Here is a 7,190-nt window from a genome sequence, read left to right on the forward strand (position 1 = left end):
TAGGGTTAGGGTTACAGCTAGGGTTATTGATAGGGTTAGGGTTACAGATAGGGTAAGGGTTATCGTTAGGGGTAGGGCTACAGCTAGGTTTAGGGTTAGAGGTACCATTACAGCTGGGGTTAGGGTTAGGGTTACAGCTAGGGTTAGGGTTATGGTGAGGGTTAGGGTTAGGGTTACAGCTAGGGTTAGGTGTACAGCGAGGGTTAGGGTTAGGGTTACTGCTAGGGTTAGGGTTATAGGGTTAGGATTACATCTAGGGTTAGGGTTAGGGTTACAGCTAGGGTTAATGGTAGGGTTAGGGTTATAGGGTTATTGTTACAGCTAGTGTTCGGGTTAGTGTTAGGGTTTCTGCTAAAGTTTGGGTTAGGGTTACAGCTAGGGTTAGGGTTAGGGTTACTGCTAGGGTTAGGGTTAGGGTTACAGGAAGGGTTAGGGTTAGGGTTATTGCTAGGGTTAGGGTTAGGGTTACAGCTAGGGTTATGGTTAGGGTTACTGCTTGGTTTAGGGTTATGGTCAGGGTAACAGCTAGAATTAGGGTTAGGGTTAGGATTAGTTTTATAGCTAGGGTTAGGGTTAGGGTTAAAGCTAGGGTTAGGGTTAGGGTTAGGGTTACAGGTAGGGTTAGGGTTAGGCTTAGGTTTTGTTTTAGAGATAGGGTTAGGGTTACAGCTGGGGCAAGGGTTAGGGTTAGGGTTACAGCTAGGGTTAGGGTTAGGCTTATAGCTAGGGTTAGGGTTAAGGTTACAGCTAGGGTTGGTTAGGGTTAGGGTTAGGGTTAGGGTTACAGCTGGGGCTAGGGTTAGGTTTAGGGTTACAGGTAGGGTTAGGGTTAGGGTTAGGGTTACAGCAAGGGTTAGGGTTAGGGTTACTGCTAGGGTTAGGGTTAGGGTTACAGGTAGGGTTAGGGTTAAGTTTATTGCTAGGGTTAGGGTTAGGGTTACAGCTAGGGTTATGGTTAGGGTTACTGCTTGGTTTAGGGTTTGGGTCAGGGTAACAGCTAGGATTAGGGTTAGGGTTAGGATTAGTTTTGCAGTTAGGGTTAGGGTTAGAGTTAAAGCTAGGGTTAGGGTTAGGGTTACAGCTAGGGTTTGGGTTAGGGTTACAGTTAGGGTTAGGGTTACAGCTAGGGTTAGGGTTATGGTTAGGATTAGTTTTACAGCTAGGGTTAGGGTTAGGGTTACAGCTGGGGCTAGGGTTAGGGTTAGGGTTACAGCTGGGGTTTGGGTTAGGCTTATAGCTAGGGTTAGGGTTAGGGTTACAGTTAGGGTTAGGATTAGAGTTACAGATAGGGTTAGGGTTAGGGTTAGGGTTAGGGCTAGGGTTACAGCTGGGGTTAGGGTTAGGGTTAGGGTTACAGCTAGGGTTAGGGTTAGGGTTAGGGTTACAGCAAGGGTTAGGGTTAGGGTTACTGCTAGGGTTAGGGTTAGGGTTTCAGGTAGGGTTAGGGTTAGGGTTATTGCAAGGGTTAGGGTTAGGGTTACAGCAAGGGTTAGGGTTAGGGTTACTGCTAGGGTTAGGGTTAGGGGTGCAGGTAGGGTTAGGGTTAGGGTTACAGCAAGGGTTAGGGTTAGGGTTACTGCTAGGGTTAGGGTTAGGGTTACAGGTAGGGTTAGGGTTAAGTTTATTGCTAGGGTTAGGGTTAGGGTTACAGCTAGGGTTATGGTTAGGGTTACTGCTTGGTTTAGGTTTATGGTCAGGGTAACAGCTAGAATTAGGGTTAGGGTTAGGATTAGTTTTATAGCTAGGGTTAGGGTTAGGGTTAAAGCTAGGGTTAGGGTTAGGGTTAGGGTTACAGGTAGGGTTAGGGTTAGGCTTAGGTTTTGTTTTAGAGATAGGGTTAGGGTTACAGCTGGGGCAAGGGTTAGGGTTAGGGTTACAGCTAGGGTTAGGGTTAGGCTTATAGCTAGGGTTAGGGTTAGGGTTACAGCTAGGGTTGGTTAGGGTTAGGGTTAGGGTTAGGGTTACAGCTGGGGCTAGGGTTAGGGTTAGGGTTACAGGTAGGGTTAGGGTTAGGGTTAGGGTTACAGCAAGGGTTAGGGTTAGGGTTACTGCTAGGGTTAGGGTTAGGGTTACAGGTAGGGTTAGGGTTAAGTTTATTGCTAGGGTTAGGGTTAGGGTTACAGCTAGGGTTATGGTTAGGGTTACTGCTTGGTTTAGGGTTTGGGTCAGGGTAACAGCTAGGATTAGGGTTAGTGTTAGGATTAGTTTTGCAGTTAGGGTTAGGGTTAGAGTTAAAGCTAGGGTTAGGGTTAGGGTTACAGCTAGGGTTTGGGTTAGGGTTACAGTTAGGGTTAGGGTTACAGCTAGGGTTAGGGTTATGGTTAGGATTAGTTTTACAGCTAGGGTTAGGGTTAGGGTTACAGCTGGGGCTAGGGTTAGGGTTAGGGTTACAGCTGGGGTTTGGGTTAGGCTTATAGCTAGGGTTAGGGTTAGGGTTACAGTTAGGGTTAGGATTAGAGTTACAGATAGGGTTAGGGTTAGGGTTAGGGCTAGGGTTACAGCTGGGGTTAGGGTTAGGGTTAGGGTTACAGCTAGGGTTAGGGTTAGGGTTAGGGTTACAGCAAGGGTTAGGGTTAGGGTTACTGCTAGGGTTAGGGTTAGGGTTTCAGGTAGGGTTAGGGTTAGGGTTATTGCAAGGGTTAGGGTTAGGGTTACAGCAAGGGTTAGGGTTAGGGTTACTGCTAGGGTTAGGGTTAGGGGTGCAGGTAGGGTTAGGGTTAGGGTTATTGCTAGGGTTAGGGTTAGGGTTACAGCTAGGGTTATGGTTAGGGTTACTGCTTGGTTTAGGGTTAGGGTCAGGGTAACAGCTAGGATTAGGGTTAGGGTTAGGATTAGTTTTGCAGCTAAGGTTAGGGTTAGGGTTAGGGTTAGGGTTAGGGTTTGGGTTTGGGTTTGGGTTAGGGTTAGGGTTAGGGATTGGGTTTGGGTTTGGGTTTGGGTTTGGGTTTGGGTTTGGGTTTGGGTTTGGGTTTGGGTTAGGGTTTGGGTTTGGGTTACAGCTAGGGTTATGGTTAGGGTTACTGCTTGGTTTATAGCTAGGGTTAGGGTTAGGGTTACAGTTAGGGTTAGGATTAGGGTTACAGATAGGGTTAGGGTTAGGGTTACAGCTGGGGTTAGGGTTAGGCTTATAGCTAGGGTTAGGGTTAGGGTTACAGCTAGGGTTAGGGTTAGGGTTATTGCTAGGGTTAGGGTGTATAATATTACAATGGCTCCCCCCATCACAGTACATAGACTGCGTGTTTGGTCGGGGGAGACCAAGGGCATGCACGGGCCTACGCCTGTCGAGCACAACTCTCAATCGTGGCTATAATCCGGGATGAAGGTTTGCTAATTTAACGGGAGGGTTAGGGTTAGGGTTAGGGTTAGGGTTAGGGTTAGGGTTACAGCTAGGATTAGGGTTAGGGTCAGGGTAACAGCTAGCATTAGGGTTAGGGTTAGGATTAGTTTTGCAGCTAGGGTTATGGTTAGAGTTAAAGCTAGGGTTAGGGTTAGGGTTACAGCTAGGGTTAGGGTTAGGGTTACAGCGAGGGTTAGGGTTAGGGTTACAGCTAGGGTTAGGGTTAGGGTTAGGATTAGTTTTACAGCTAGGGTTAGGGTTAGGGTTACAGCTGGGGTTAGGGTTAGGGTTAGGGTTACAGCTAGGGTTAGGGTTAGGGTTACAGCTGGGGCTAGGGTTAGGGTTAGGCTTATAGCTAGGGTTAGGGTTAGGGTTACAGTTAGGGTTAGGATTATGGTTACAGATAGGGTTAGGGTTAGGGTTACAGCTGGGGTTAGGGTTAGGCTTATAGCTAGGGTTAGGGTTAGGGTTGCAGCTAGGGTTAGGGTTAGGGTTAGGGTTATTGCTAGGGTTAGGGTGTAGAATATTACAATGGCTCCCCCCATCACAGTACATAGACTGCGTGGTTGGTCGGGGGAGACCAAGGGCATGCACGGGCCTACGCCTGTCGAGCACAACTCTCAATCGTGGCTATAATCCGGGATGAAGGTTTGCTAATTTAACGGGAGGGTTAGGGTTAGGGTTAGGGTTAGGGTTAGGGTAAGGGTAAGGGTTAGGGTTAGGGTTAGGGTTAGGGTTAGGGTTACAGCTAGGATTAGGGTTAGGGTTAGGATTAGTTTTGCAGCTAGGGTTAGGGTTAGGGTTAGGGTTAGGGTTACAGCTAGGGTTAGGGTTCGGGTTAGGGTTAGGGTTAGGGTTAGGGTTACAGCTAGGGTTAGGGTTAGGATTAGTTTTACAGCTAGGGTTAGTGTTAGGGTTACAGCTGGGGTTAGGGTTAGGGTTAGGGTTACAGCTAGGGTTAGGGTTAGGGTTACAGCTGGGGCTAGGGTTAGGGTTAGGCTTATAGCTAGGGTTAGGGTTAGGGTTACAGTTAGGGTTAGGATTAGGGTTACAGATAGGGTTAGGGTTAGGGTTACAGCTGGGGTTAGGGTTAGGCTTATAGCTAGGGTTAGGGTTAGGGTTACAGCTAGGGTTAGGGTTAGGGTTAGGGTTATTGCTAGGGTTAGGGTGTAGAATATTACAATGGCTCCCCCATCACAGTACATAGACTGCGTGGTTGGTCGGGGGAGACCAAGGGCATGCATGGGCCTACGCCTGTCGAGCACAACTCTCAGTCGTGGCTATAATCCGGGATGAAGGTTTGCTAATTTAACGGGAGGGTTAGGGTTAGGGTTAGGGTTAGGGTTACAGCTAGGATTAGGGTTAGGGTTAGGAATAGTTTTGCAGCTAGGGTTAGGGATAGAGTTAAAGCTAGGATTAGGGTTAGGGTTACAGCTATGGTTAGGGTTAGGGTTACAGCTAGGGTTAGGGTTAGGGTTACAGCTAGGATTAGGGTTAGGGTTAGGAATAGTTTTGCAGCTAGGGTTAGGGTTAGAGTTAAAGCTAGGATTAGGGTTAGGGTTACATCTATGGTTAGGGTTAGGGTTACAGCTAGGGTTAGGGTTAGGGTTACAGCTAGGGTTAGGGTTAGGGTTAGGATTAGTTTTACAGCTAGGGTTAGGGTTAGGGTTACAGCTGGGGCTAGGGTTAGGGTTAGGGTTACAGCTAGGGTTAGGGTTAGGGTTACAGCTGGGGCTAGGGTTAGGGTTAGGCTTACAGCTGGGGTTAGGGTTAGGCTTATAGCTAGGGTTAGGGTTAGGGTTACAGTTAGAGATAGGATTAGGGTTACAGATAGGGTTAGGGTTAGGGTTACAGCTGGGGTTAGGGTTAGGCTTATAGCTAGGGTTAGGGTTAGGGTTACAGCTAGGGTTAGGGTTAGGGATAGGGTTATTGCTAGGGTTAGGGTGTAGAATATTACAATGGCTCCCCCATCACAGTACATAGACTGCGTGGTTGGTCGGGGGAGACCAAGGGCATGCACGGGCCTACGCCTGTCGAGCACAACTCTCAATCGTGGCTATAATCCGGGATGAAGGTTTGCTAATTTAACGTTAGGGTTAGGGTGTTAGGGTTAGGGTTAGGGTTAGGGTTAGGGTTAGGGTTAGGGTTAGGGTTAGGGTTAGGGTTAGGGTTAGGGTTAGGGTTAGGGTTAGGGTTAGGGTTAGGGTTAGGGTTAGGGTTAGGGTTAGGGTTAGGGTTAGGGTTAGGGTTAGGGTTAGTTTTACAGCTAGGGTTAGGGTTAGGGTTACAGCTGGGGCTAGGGTTAGGGTTAGGGTTACAGCTAGGGTTAGGGTTAGGGTTACAGCTTGGGCTAGGGTTAGGGTTAGGGTTACAGCTGGGGTTAGGGTTAGGCTTATAGCTAGGGTTAGGGTTAGGGTTACAGTTAGGGTTAGGATTAGGGTTACAGATAGGGTTAGGGTTAGGGTTACAGCTGGGGTTAGGGTTTGGCTTATAGCTAGGGTTAGGGTTAGGGTTACAGCTAGGGTTAGGGTTATTGCTAGGGTTAGGGTGTAGAATATTACAATGGCTCCCCCCATCACAGTACATAGACTGCGTGGTTGGTCGGGGGAGACCAAGGGCATGCACGGGCCTACGCCTGTCGAGCACAACTCTCAATCGTGGCTGTAATCCGGGATGAAGGTTTGCTAAATTAACGGGAGGGGGAGGGGGAGGGGGAGGGTTAGGGTTAGGGTTAGGGTTAGGGTTAGGGTAAGGGTTAGGGTTAGGGTTAGGGTTAGGGTTAGGGTTAGGGTTAGGGTTAGGGTTAGGGTTAGGGTTAGGGTTAGGGTTAGGGTTAGGGTTAGGGTTAGGGTTAGGGTTAGGGTTAGGGTTAGGGTTAGGGTTAGGGTTAGGGTTAGGGTTAGGGTTAGGGTTAGGGTTAGGGTTAGGGTTAGGGTTAGGGTTAGGGTTAGGGTTAGTTTTACAGCTAGGGTTAGGGATAGGGTTACAGCTGGGGCTAGGGTTAGGGTTAGGGTTACAGCTAGGGTTAGGGTTAGGGTTACAGCTGGGGCTAGGGTTAGGGTTATAGCTAGGGTTAGGGTTAGGGTTACAGCTAGGTTTAGGGTTAGGGTTAGGGTTATTGCTAGGGTTAGGGTGTAGAATATTACAATGGCTCCCCCCATCACAGTACATAGACTGCGTGGTTGGTCGGGGGAGACCAAGGGCATGCACGGGCCTACGCCTGTCGAGCACAACTCTCAATCGTGGCTATAATCCGGGATGAAGGTTTGCTAAATTAGGGTTAGGGTTAGGGTTAGGGTTAGGGTTAGGGTTAGGGTTAGGGTTAGTTTTACAGCTAGGGTTAGGGTTAGGGTTACAGCTGGGGCTAGGGTTAGGGTTAGGGTTACAGCTAGGGTTAGGGTTAGGGTTAGGGTTACAGCTAGGGTTAGGGTTAGGGTTAGGGTTAGGGTTAGGGTTAGGGTTACAGCTAGGGTTAGGGTTAGGGTTAGGGTTAGGGTTACAGCTAGGGTTAGGGTTAGGGTTACAGCTAGTGTTAGGGTTAGGGTTACAGCTAGGGTTAGGGTTAGGGTTAGGATTAGTTTTACAGCTAGGGTTAGGGTTAGGGTTACAGCTGGGGCTAGGGTTAGGGTTAGGGTTACAGCTAGGGTTAGGGTTAGGGTTACAGCTGGGGCTAGGGTTAGGGTTAGGGTTACAGCTGGGGTTAGGGTTAGGCTTATAGCTAGGGTTAGGGTTAGGGTTACAGTTAGGGTTAGGATTAGGGTTACAGATAGGGTTAGGGTTAAGGTTACAGCTGGGGTTAGGGTTAGGCTTATAGCTAGGGTTAGGGTTAGGGTTACAGCTAGGGTTAGGGTTA

Source organism: Anguilla anguilla, chromosome 5 (genome assembly GCF_013347855.1).
Source record: "Anguilla anguilla isolate fAngAng1 chromosome 5, fAngAng1.pri, whole genome shotgun sequence".
In the NCBI taxonomy this organism is placed as follows: Eukaryota; Metazoa; Chordata; class Actinopteri; order Anguilliformes; family Anguillidae; genus Anguilla; species Anguilla anguilla.